Source organism: Meles meles, chromosome 6 (genome assembly GCF_922984935.1).
Source record: "Meles meles chromosome 6, mMelMel3.1 paternal haplotype, whole genome shotgun sequence".
NCBI classification, from domain to species: Eukaryota; Metazoa; Chordata; class Mammalia; order Carnivora; family Mustelidae; genus Meles; species Meles meles.
The window spans coordinates 67,690,617-67,703,242 of NC_060071.1; the positions used below are offsets into that span (position 1 = coordinate 67,690,617).

Below are 12,626 nucleotides of genomic sequence, written 5' to 3' on the forward strand. Positions count from 1 at the left end.
TTTTTAAGATTTTATTTATTTATTTGACAGAGAGAGCGATCACAAGTAGGCAGAGAGGCAGGCAGAGAGAGAGGAGGAAGCAGGCTCCCTGCGGACCCTGAGATCATGACCTGAGCCGAAGGCAGCAGCTTAATCCATTGAGCCATCCAGGCGCCCCTCACTGGTTCTTTATAAATTAATGTTTTCTGCAGGTTTCAGATTTCTACTGGCCTGAGAGTAGGTTTAATATAAAATTAATTTTCTTTAAATAGAAGTTTTAATCAGAGAATATAAATAAGTAGCCATATTTTTCCTCTTTCCCAGTTTTGATGAGAACTACTTAAATAAAAAGCACTCTTTGGAAAATACTGCTAAAATTAAATTCACTTTTTTTATTTTCCAATTTTCCTTGTTAATGTATCTAATAAGTACATTGTAATGTATATATATATGGGTGACCCAACAAATTAAAAAGCAAAAATGTTGGAATATATAAATGTTCTCCAAAGGAAGTAATATGGTGAAAAATGATAGAATAGAGTGACAAAATTCCTGTGTGCTTTTTGAGGAAAAATAAAAGTTTCTCATGAATACTATAGTACTCTATAGTACTCAATTATTAAGAATTCAGAAATTTAAAAAATTCAGAAATATTTTTGCTAACACATTATGTTATAAAGTGTAATTTAGGGAATTTCTTTCATAACCATGTAGTTGAATGCCCTTTTTACAAGATGTTTAAAGTGTATTTATTGAAGGTAGTTAAAATTAAAACAATCTCCAGATTACTATTCTATTAAAGATTAGGTTAAAGAAAAAAAAATGTTCTCAACAGGACATAACTACCTCATGCTATCCATAACATACATTGATTTTGCCCCAACGGTATTTCTACTGAGGATATACTAGGTTTTAAGTTGGGGTACTGTTAGTAGTATTTTAAAACATATATCTGAAAAACTGTCCCTTAGTAAGTATTTTCAGTGATTAACTGAATAATTACTGAATTATTACTGAATAATTACTGAATAATTACTGAATTACTGAAAATAACTGAATAATGCTCTCTATTCTCATATAGTCTTTTAATCATCACTAATTTAACAATCCACATATTTTGTTTCTCCAGAGAAAAATAATTGATCATGGATTTAGAAAAACCATTCCTTGTTGTTATTGTTCATCAAAGAAAACTTTGAGAGGAAAAAAACATAATTTTTAAATTTTAAAAAAACATAATTTTATTAACATAACTCAGCAGCTCTTTTATTTTTTGTATTTTCTCTGTATTTTGAGAAATGCTTTTGACTGTAAGTTTATTAATTTTTGTAGTTTCTGAGGACTCCTATAATGTTAGCTAATAAAAAAAGACCAAGTCAGGGGTGCCTGGGTGGCTCAGTCGTTAAATGTCTACCTTCAGCTCAGGTCATGATCCCAGGACCCTGGGATCTTTTCCTGAATCAGGCTCCCTGCTCAGCGGGAAGCCTGCTTCTCCCACTCCCACTCCCCCTGCTTATGTTCCCTCTCTCGCTGTCTCTGTCAAATATATAAATAAAAAATTAAAAAGACCAAGTCAGGGGCGCCTGGATGTCTTAGTGGGTTAAAGCCTCTGCCTTTGGCTCAGGTCATGATCCCAGAGTCCTGGGATCAAGCCCCACATCCGGCTCTGCTCAGCAGGGAGCCTGCTTCCCCACCCTCTCTCTGCCTCCTCTCTGCCTACTTGTGATCTCTGCCTGTCAAATAAATAAATAAAATCTTAAAAAAAAAAAGACCAAGTCATGTATAAAAGATAATAATAACTCCAAAGACCACCTATCTTTATCACACACTTTTTTAGTGAAGGATTTGAAGAAAACTCTCCTTGTATTGGAATTGATGCTTATATAATACCCTCTACTTAACTCCTCCTGCTCTAGTTGACTTTTGACTTTTATTAGGTGATAAGTGGGAGAGACAGAGAAATCTCTTCCTTCTCTGAAGTCTTTTAATGAAAACTTAGGGAAGTAGTGGAGATTAAGAGGACAGTTGCAATACCTGAAGCTGTTGATTTCAGCTTAGTCAGGCTAGAAATATAGACCTCGAAAACCGATGCTGACACTTTTGAAATTGTTATTTGGTATCAATGAAGGTAGTGATTTTAATTTTTCTTTCATAATATAATTTTTAATATAAATTTAGTAGTGATACCATTTGTAATAGTATAAATTTAACAAACCCATAGAACTCTAGAGCTAATGGAGACCAAAGGGGTCATCTAGTCCAGTAAAGTCTTTGTTTTATTAATGATGAACTATTTTGGAGTTTTTTTTTTTGACATGTAGTAAATGTTTGTCTTAATTAGGGTGCTGTGGGATGGATTGTATGTAATACAAGGATGAAAATAGCTCAGATGAGTTAATGACTCATTTCCCATTTTGGCAGCCTTTTTTTTTTTTTTTTTTTTTTTTTTTTTAAATTTACATGTGGTGAAATGCACAGATCTGATGTCCGGTAACAATTTATGCTGTTGAGGAAATGAAATGCTAGAATGATTGTATGACTTAATCATTGCCTGATCAGTGTTATAGCTAACTAGTGGTAGATTCGGTACTGGTACCTCCCTGTTACCCCTTCAGTATCTCCCTGAGGAGGCTATTCCATAACCTTGCATGCATTTATTCTTTATATAGTTAATATATTATTTATATTTACCTAAATTTTATGGGAAAACCCAGACTTTTCCTTTAAAGTTTGATTTCTGATGTTTCTAGTTTTCTTTATATTTTTTACCTACTTTTATTTCCCTCTTCTCTGCTTTATTCAGCAAATACTTGTTTAAAGGACGTACATCCGTTTAGTCCTAGCTGATTTGTTAGGAATCCTTTATATATGCAGTGTGCTCTTTTGTTGTTTTGATAGAAATTTGTGAACTCAAGACCTCAGTAGCAAATTATTGAGTTTATGCTTGTAACATTATTATAATCTTAACACAAGATAATTTGTAACTGTAATTGTTTGCTTCATATATTGCTTGGAATCAGGGATTTTGTGAAGAGGAAGGAAATCTTATGAGGAAGGAACATTTTAGTTTTATTTATAGGCCTCTTTTTGTGAGCAGGAATTGATTGCTGCAGTGAGGATTGTTTATGTTTTAGTGACAGTTTTTTCCCTCCATTCTCTCGTCTCTGAGGAAAATGAGAAAAATTATGGTTCAGTTCAACAGAGATTGAGTTTTCTTTTGTACTAGGTTACTGGAGTTACAGATAAGGTTTTTGCCTTCAAGACTCTTACAGTCTAGTGGAGCTAAAGATATTTAGATTATTTCAGTAGGATTTGTGGAGAGCTTAAGTAGAGATAATCATAGGTTTACCTTAGGCTTATGGATGTGGAGGTGTTTACTTACCTTACCAGGGTGCATGTTACTAGAGCTGAGCTTTCAGTGATGAAGATAAGAATTAGTTTAGTTGGAAGAATGTTTGAGGTAGAGAAAAGCAGAAGCAGGATACAGCACATTGTGGTCAGGAAACTAATCATCAGGGCACATAGAGTGGGGCAGCAAATAGCAATGAAAAAACACTTGGGGGAGGTGTATTGTATAGGGTTTTACATAAAATACTGGAGTTTAATCTTTATTTTGAAGGTAGTTAATGAGAAGGAACAGGCAGATTTGTGGAGTGTGGAGGATGGATTTAAAGGGGGACAAGACTAAGAAATGTTTCAGAGATTAAATAATAAGGATGTGGTGATTGACATAGGAGACAAGAGAGAGAAGGAATGGGTGGGATGTTTAGGGTGGTTTCTGGTTTGGTTGATTAGGTAGATGATAGAAGCATTACTTGTGATCAAAAATATAGGAGGGGCTCCTGGCTGGCTCATTCTGCAGAGCATGTGGCTTTTGATCTTGGAGTCAAGAGTTTGAGCCCCACATTGGGTGTAGAAATTGCTTAAATAAACTTAAAAAAAAAAGGAATATAGTAGAAAATATATAGTAGGAAGAATAGGTTTGAGTTTGATGTGGGAGTTGGGTGGGAAAGTGAGTTCAGTTTTGGGTAAGTTGAATTTGAGGTGCCACGTGTTGAGTGTGTTGAGAAGTGTTGAGAAGGCTGCTGGATGTGAGTCTGAAATATAAAGGGGATAGAGAAACTAGCAGAATTAATTTTGTAATTGATAGTGAACATTTGGAATAGGCTTTCTCTGCCCCCACCCCACTTTCCTAAACCTTTTAGCTGGCCTGCAGGTAAATAGAAAGCAAACTTCATTGCCTAGTTTCAGATTGCTGAGCAATCAGCTTTTTCTGTTCCTGTAATGAGGTCTGGTTTAAATGTTGAAAAAAGTGGAAATGTTTTACATTATATACTCCCTCATCCCCCACCCCAATGTCATGAGTTCTTAGGCTTAACATGTCATTGGCCCCATTGCTATGTTTGTTTTATGATGTAATCTACTTAAATTGTACCATTTTCATTTGTTAGTAGTGGATTTATTTCCCTAGTGTGCTCATTTCCCAATCTTTACTTGTTTTATTCTATATTACTTATAATAGAAAAGAACATATCTAGTGGAACTCCACAGAAAACCTAGAGGATATATTAAATTCTAACATAAATAAAATTACTGGGATGAAGCAATATATGCATGTTCAGAACTCTTTCCTTTGTATTTTAAGTTTAAATAATACTACTAGGTTATAGCAGGTATAGTATTGGCAGTTTCTTATTGATATTTGGCCTAGTTAATATGTATCATTTAATTTTGTTATTAAGGTGATGCTGACCTCATGAAATGAGTTGAGAAGTGTTCCCTTCCTTTTTCTAAAAGAGTTTGTGTCAATTTGGTGTTTTGTTTTTGTTTTAAATGTTTGGTAGGACTTTCCAGTGGTGTCATCTGCACCCGTGTGTTGGACACTTTTCCTATAATTTCAATTTTTTAAATAGATATAGGACAGTTACGGTTATCTATTCTTTTTTTTTTTTTAAAGATTTTATTTATTTATTTGACAGAGAGATTGCCAGTAGGCAGAGGCAGAGAGAGAGAGAGGTAAGCAGGCTCCCCACTGAGCAGAGAGCCCAATGCAGGGCCCCATTCCAGGAGCCCGAGATCACGACCTGATCGAAGGCAGAGGCTTAACCCACTGAGCCACCCAGGTGCCCCTAGGTTACCTATTCTTCTGTGAGCCTTGTTGGTTCATGTTTTTTGAGGAATTTGACCATTTCTTCTAAATTGTTGAATATATGGGCATAAAGTTCCTTGTAGTATTCCATTATTGTTCCTGTAATGTCTGTGGGATGTGTAGTGATTTTCATCTTTCCTTTCCTGATATTTGTAATTTGTGTCTTTTTTTCCCCCCTCAGTCTTGCTAGAGGTTTATCAGTTTTACTGATCTTTTCTAAAAATTAACTTTTGGTTTCATTGACTTTTCTGTTTTTGTCCTCAGTGATTTTTGGTTCTGTTGAATGCTTTGTCTCTTGACAGTGGGTTATATATTTCTTCTTTGTGTGTCTTGCAGTATTTTATCAAATGCTAGGTATCGTGAATAGGACAGTAGAGACCCGGCTTCTTAGTGTAGGGGGTCTGGATTAGTTGAGTTTTGGTTTTGTTGTTGCAAAAATTTTTTCTTTGCAAAGAATATTTTAAGTGCACCATTGATTTCAAACCTCTCTAGTGGTACATTGTCCATTAGCTAGAAATTGAGGCATGAAAAAGTGTTTCGTAGTTTACCTGATTGACTCAGTTTTTGGCTTTCCTTGTGCATTTGTCCTTCTATGTGGACTGTAGATGCTCCTGATTCTCTTCCAGTGGGAGATTACTGTTGTCTTGATCTGTGCTTGCTCACCTGGTGGTGGAATCAGGAATATGTCTGTCGTCCTGGTCCAGTCTCAATGTAGGGTAGGCCCTATGTATCTGGACTTCAGGGATGGGGCTCTGTCAGTGGTTGCCGCTCTGTGCTAAATTACGCCTTGCATTTTTTCAGGTCTTGTTTAGAAAAGTGTTTCCCAAGCCTTGCCGTAGTGGTAGGAGATCTCTGAAGGCAGTGATACTAAGATTCTGGGCCCAAAACTGTTTCCTGCCCCCTCCCACAGTGGTCGAAGGGTTTTTCTTTGACTCTACCCTTATCCTTAATAATGTCTTCACTTATTCCCTGAAGGTGACTGGACTTGCTGCTCTTCCCCCAGCTTTAAAATTTTCTTTCCTTAGGGGAGAAGGATCTAGTTAGGGCTTTGATATTGTTCCCCTGGTAGAAGCTGCTCTTCTCTTAAGCCCTGCTCCACAGAAGAAGATTCTTTCTAATCATATGTTCCCATATATTGTGAGTACCTGGTGGAGGTCTGTGGCAAAGATACTGCAAATATAGAGCCCTGTTGTGTCTAGGGCTCCCAGGAGTACTACATTATATGCCAGCCCACTTTGCCTTAAGGAATTTATTAACAAATTTAGATGAATTATTTTTACCTGCTTTTATGGCCCCGCTGTCTTTTCCCATGCTGTGCTGTAGATGAGGCAACGATGTAGATGTAGATGATGTAGTGATGTAGATGAGCCATCCTGTCTTTCCTAAGGGGGAGTTGTCTTTTCTTGAATATTTATTTGGTTGTCCTGTGACCTTAGCTCTCTGATGGGTTCAAGAAAAGTTTGATTTTTGTAGTTTACCCAGTTTTTTAAATTGTTAGGCTGGTAGCATTTTCCTCACAACTTTCTGTTGTGTATAAAAATGGATCTTTAGGCAAAACTCCACAATTAGAGGAGCTTTCCTGTCCTACGATTTCTTTGTTCTCAGGTTGCTTGGGATAAACTCCCTCTGCCTTTTCCATAGTTTAGTCCCTGTTGGGGCCCGATATTTCCGGGTCTGGTGCTGCAGGGTCCGCCTGATGATGGAACACTGTGATCATTGCTCTGACAGCCAGCGAGGGCAGAAGGTTGAGGTGCCGGTTGGAACATGCAGCGGGAAGAGCAAATTTTTTCCTCTTCCCTAAATATTGCGGTTACCCCCAAACTGCCTTATGGTTAGCCCCTCCTTTACAATTTTTTTATCTTTCCCCCAAACCTGTCTTTCTCCCAATCCTACTTATCCTTCCATTCCATTTCCTGTTAATGAAAGGCCCAGAAAAACCAGGTAATACTAAAATTTTTTATCCCAAATTTAGATGAACTATTTTGATACTTTGTATATCTGACAACCCACCGCTTTTTTGGTCTATGGGTTATTTTGTTGGTTCTTAAAAGTAGTAAATATATAAACAGCAGAGTATGAGGGAAGATTTTACATGTCCCCCTTTCTGTACTTTCCTTTCCCCTTTTCTGTATTTCTGTTCTTCCCCATGTAGTTTGTTGAAAAGTTTTTAAAAGGGGGGGGGATTTTGTTTTCCTATTCCAGAGTCCCCATCTCTTACCCTTTTGGAAACCTTTACCTTATATTTTCATAGTGGCTCAGAGAAAGGGATTAGATGGAGACGTGTAGGGTTTTACCACCCCCCCTTTTTAGTTGTGGTAAAATATAGAAAACATAAAATTCACCTTTTAAACCTTTTTTTTTTAATTTTTAACTTTTTATTTTTTTTAAAGATTTTACTTATTTATTTGACACAGAGAGATCACAAGTAGACAGAGGCAGGCAGAGAGAGAGAGGGAAGCAGGCTCCCCACTGAGCAGAGAGCCCGATGCGGGACTCGATCCCAGGACCCTGAGATCATGACCTGAGCCGAAGGCAGAGGCTTAACGCTCTGAGCCACCCAGGCGCTCGAAACCTTTTTTTTTTTTTTTTTTTTAAAGATTTTATTTATTTATTTGACACAGAGAGAGAGAGATCACAGGTAGGCAGAGAGGCAGGCGGGGGAGGGGGGAAGCAGGCTCCCCGCCAACCAGAGAGCACGATGTGGTACTCGATCCTAGGACCCTGGGATCATGACCTGAGCTGAAGGCGGAGACCTAACCCATTGAGCCACCCAGGCGCCCTTAAACCATTTTTAAATTTTTTTTTTAAAGATTTTATTTATTTATTTGACAGAGATCACAAGCAGGCAGAGAGAGAGGAGGAAGCAGTCTCCCCGCTGAGCAAAGAGCCCGACGCGGGGCTCAATCCCAGGACTCTGGGATTGTGACCCGAGCCGAAGTTAGAGGCCTTAACCCACTGAGCCACCCAGGTGCCCCAAACCATTTTTAAATGTACAGTTCAGTAGTACTAACATTCATCTTGTACAGCCATTACCACTGTTTATCCATTTCCAGAACTTTTTCTTCTTCCTAACATGAAACTCCGTATCTGTTAAATAATACCCTTCTTTCCCTTCCTTCCTCCAGGCTCTGGCAACCACTATTCTACTTTTATCTCTATTGAATTTGAGTAGGTATCTCATGTAAGTGAAATCATATATTATTTGTCCTTTTGTGACTGATTTATTTTAATTAGCATAATGTTAACAAGTTTCATCTATGTTGTAGCATATTGCAGAATTTACTTCCTCTTTGGGGCTGAATAATATTCCATTGTGTGTTCCTATTGCATTTTCCCTGCTTACCTGTTTTTTTTTTTTTTTTTTTTTTTAAAGATTTTATATATTTATTTGACAGAGAGAGAGAGCACAAGCAGAGGGGGAGCAGGAGAGGGAGAAGCACACTCCCCACCTAGCAGGGAGCTGAACATGGGACTCCATCCCAGGACCCTGTGATCATGACCCGAACTGAAAGCAGATGCTCAACTGACTGAGCCACCCAGGCACCCCTCCACTTCTCTGTTGATAGATACTTTTGCTTCCACTTTCTGGCTATTGTGAATAATGCTGCTGGTAATATGGCTATACAAATGTCTGTTTGCTTTCGATTCTTTATAGAGTATATATATCTAGAAGTAGAATTGCTAGATCATATGGTAATTCTATTTTAAATTTTTTGAGGAACTGCGTAGTATTTTCCACAGTGACTGAACCATTTTGCATTCTTAATCAGTTCACAAGAGTTCCAATCTCTCCACATCCTTGTTGACACCTCTTATTTTCTGGTTTGTTATTATAGCCATCCTACTAGGTTGAAGAGGTATCTCATTGTGGTTTTGGTTTGCATTTCCCTAATGATTACTAATGTTGAGCATTTTTTGATGGGCTTATTTATATATCTTCTTTGGAGAAATATCTGTTCAAGTCTTTTACCCATTTTTGAACCAGTTGTTTGATTATTTGTTGTTGTTGCTGTAGAAGTTTTTCAGATATATTCTGGATATTAAGCCCTACTGAGATATATGATTTGCATATATTTTCTCTCATTCCATAGGTTGCCTTTTCACTGTTGATGGTATCCTTTGATGCACAAAGTTAACTTTGATGTAGTTCAGTTATCTTTTTTTTTCTTTTGTTGCGTGTACTTTGGTGTTAGAGCCAAGAAATCTTTGCCAAATTCAGTGTCATGAGCTTGTCCTTTGTTTCTTCTAAGACTTCTATAGTTTTAACTCTTAAGGTCTTTGATCCATTTTGAGTTAATTTTTGTATATAACGTAAGGTAAGAATCTAGTTTCATTTTTTATTTGGATGCTCAGTTTTCCCAGCACTAGAGATGGATAGTTTTACTATCAATAGGCTTGGTGTAGAAATATGGAAGGAATATAGTTTTCCACACTATATATATAGTTGGTGTAATTGTTTAGGTTCAAGATTTTTTTTTCAAGATTTATTTTTAGAGAGAGGAGGAAAGGATAGATGGCATGGGGGTAGAGAGAGAGGGAGAGAGAATCTCAAGTAGACTTCCCAGTGAGAACAGAGCCGGATTTGGGGCCGATCCCAGGACCTTGAGTTATGACTTCAGCCAAAACCAAGAATCAGACACTTGACAAACTAAGCCACCAAGACACCCCTAGGTTTTTCTTTGCAGTTACACTGTGGGTAAAAATATGCCATAGGACCTACCCTGGAACTGTAATCCCCATTTGTAACACTATTTCTATGAGAAATTTTATTTTGAGCTTCCAACTGCCAATTGTAAACACAGCTGTTTGTAAGTTAACCCTATTTTAAGGCTTTGTATAGACAGGGGTTCAGCAGGAAAATCACTTATGAATGACTATGTATTTAGAAAAGAGCAGAGGGAAAAACAAACTTTAGAGGCTAATGGGAAATTCGAATCATTGAAATTTTTTAGTTTCTTGTTGGTGGTAAATAAACCATTATTGCTTATTTTTATTGAAATTACGTGGAAATTGTTACTTAAAACACTTCTGCCATTTTTTCCACCTCATTTCCACTTTATGTTGTTGAGAGATTAAAAGTGAAATAATGTATTAGAAAGCACTTAGGACAGTGCCTTGCACCTAGTAATTAACAAAGGTTAGCTGTTTGTTAATGTATTTAACTTTTTCCATGTTCAGGTAAATGTAGGTACTTTATTTTTGAAAAGGATAAGTTAAGGGTTGGTTTTCTGGAGTGGACAGGAGACTTACTAGAAAACCAACACAGTACTTTTTACAGTGCTTTGGTAGTGTGGTTGTTTGGATTATGTTTCAATATTCAAGTAAGCATGGGCATTTGAGCCTTTACTTTAGGATTTTAGTAATTTGCAAGAAATGCCAAGAGATTAAATTAGCAAATATTTATTGAGATATTTGGATATATAAGTATTTTTGAAGTATTAAATATAGTTCCATTATTTTGAGGAGTTCGGGCAAATAATGCAAATATCTTCCTGTAAATTAAGCCATAATTGGCAAATAAAAAAGTTATATAAAATTTTTTTTAAGTATTAAAATGAAAAAATTTTTCAAGCTTTGGACTTAAATCAAGGAAAGTTATGCTTAGCCAATTGCTAGAGTTAAATTCTTCTTTAAAATTCTTCTTTATTTTGTTTATTTGCTTTCTAAGTAGGCTGTGGGCCCAGCGTAGAGCACGGTGCGGGGTTGAGTTCATGACCCTGAAATCAAGACCTGATGTGAGATCGGGAGTTGGAAGCTTAACCGACTGAGTTCCCAGGACGCCCCTAGAAATTCTTCTTTATTAAATAAGGGAATTATTGATATATTGCACTTTTTTTTTTTTAAGATTTTATTTATTTATTTGAGAGAGAGAGAATGAGAGAGAAAGAGGTCAGCAGGAGAAGCAGGCTCCTTCAGGGAGCCTGATGTGGGACTCAAACCAGGAACTCCAGGATCATGACCTGAGCCAAAGACAGTTGCTTAATCAGCTGAGCCACCCAAGCACCCAAGTATATTGCGGGTTTTATTCAGTTCACTTTAAAAGTTTTTTTGGTTAGGACTCATTTAACATTTTAAAATACTTGCATTGGGAAGTAGTGAACTTCATGTCTCCTTAAGTATTTGAGCATTCTAGGTTATCTTAGACAGGAAGACTACCTGAAAGATTACTGCTTTGGTTGGGGAAGTTGAACTAAAGTCTTTTTCAACTTTCGTGTTTTGATCCTTAGAGGAAAAAATGAGGAAAGGGCATACATAGGCATTCAACAAAATGGGAACTAAAGGTAGCCTATACATATAATTAAAACATTTAATTTAACCAGTTATTATGACAATTTAATGTCTTTTTTACTTTCACTTAGCAAACATTTTAAAAATTAAAAAATTCTGATGTGCAAGATTCAGTATGTGTATAGATGGGGCCCTCTTTGGTCTTTGTTGTGCATGTGTACTGCCTTAGCCAGAAATGTGATTGTCCCTACACCCCTGCAACTTCAGGCTATTAGAGCTGTTGGCCCTCATAGTTTGCCTGCCATAGAAATTATTACTTATACCAAAACTGTCACTTACACTGGTGACCACTGAGTGTGGTCATTGCCCAACTGCTTTAAATCTTGTGAGTCTCTTTTTATGATGACCTCTAAGTTGGTGGTCCTCAGCCTGACAGACCATCTGAGCTTGGAGGTGGAGGAAACAGGAATAGAGCAGCCCCAGATGAGAATGACACAGACTCCTAATGTTCTTACTCAAAGTTGAGCAGTTTTATAAGCATTCTCGGAGTGTTAATAGTGTTTTGATTGGTTTCTAGAGTACTGAAATGGTGGTTTTTGTTATTTTGTCCAACTGAGTGCTTGCTTTTTGGGGAGATTTATTGACCATAGTCAGAATTCCAGGGATTTTATTTTTAACTTCCTGTCTGTCTCTTGTCTTCTTGTTCCATACTGTGTCTAGGTTCCTGAGGACCCAGTAGATGACAGACCTGGAATTAGAAATCTAAATACTAAATTAGATTTATCTCATAATAGTCTTACAATAGCAATGCCAGTGCTGTTATCCTATATATGATTATTGAAGCCATATATATACCCTTTGCTGTGTTCTTCTATGCCCCCCTCACTTTTTTAAATAGGTAAGTATATTTACATTGTCAGAAAATATACATACTGTACTTTCTCTCTTTCAACCTTCATTTTATTTTTGCTGTATGAGTGACTGCATATTGTATGTTTGATAGTCACCATTAGTTCTTACGCAGTATCTGTAGTCAATTGGGTTTTCTCAAATGCTCTGATTTTTTAGCAAGGGCTCCATAGGCACAGCATTCCTAGAGTTTTTGCTCATTGATAATAGTTTGTGGCCATTATTCTTGTTATCTTTGTTGGATATAAAATCCTGGGTTTACATGTTCTTTTCTTGATTATTTTAAATATATTGCTCCATTCTTTGGCATAACGTGTTGCTATTGAAAAATTTAGAGTAGTCTAATGTTTTGTTCCATTAG

At 36.8% G+C, this 12,626-nt stretch overlaps 1 protein-coding gene across 5 annotated transcripts in view; it reads left to right on the forward strand.

The window, feature by feature from the left end:
• The window catches only part of CTDSPL2 (CTD small phosphatase like 2), an 84,431-nt gene that overhangs the window by 5,806 nt on the left and 65,999 nt on the right, over positions 1-12,626 (forward strand). For 2 of the 5 annotated variants that reach the window (XM_046008828.1, XM_046008830.1), the window contains exon 2: positions 12,077-12,254. The exons of the other annotated variants lie outside the window; for them this stretch is intronic. The gene's annotated coding sequence lies outside the window, so the exon portion shown is untranslated. The remainder of the gene's footprint in view (positions 1-12,076; positions 12,255-12,626) is intronic. 5 annotated transcript variants of the gene reach the window in all.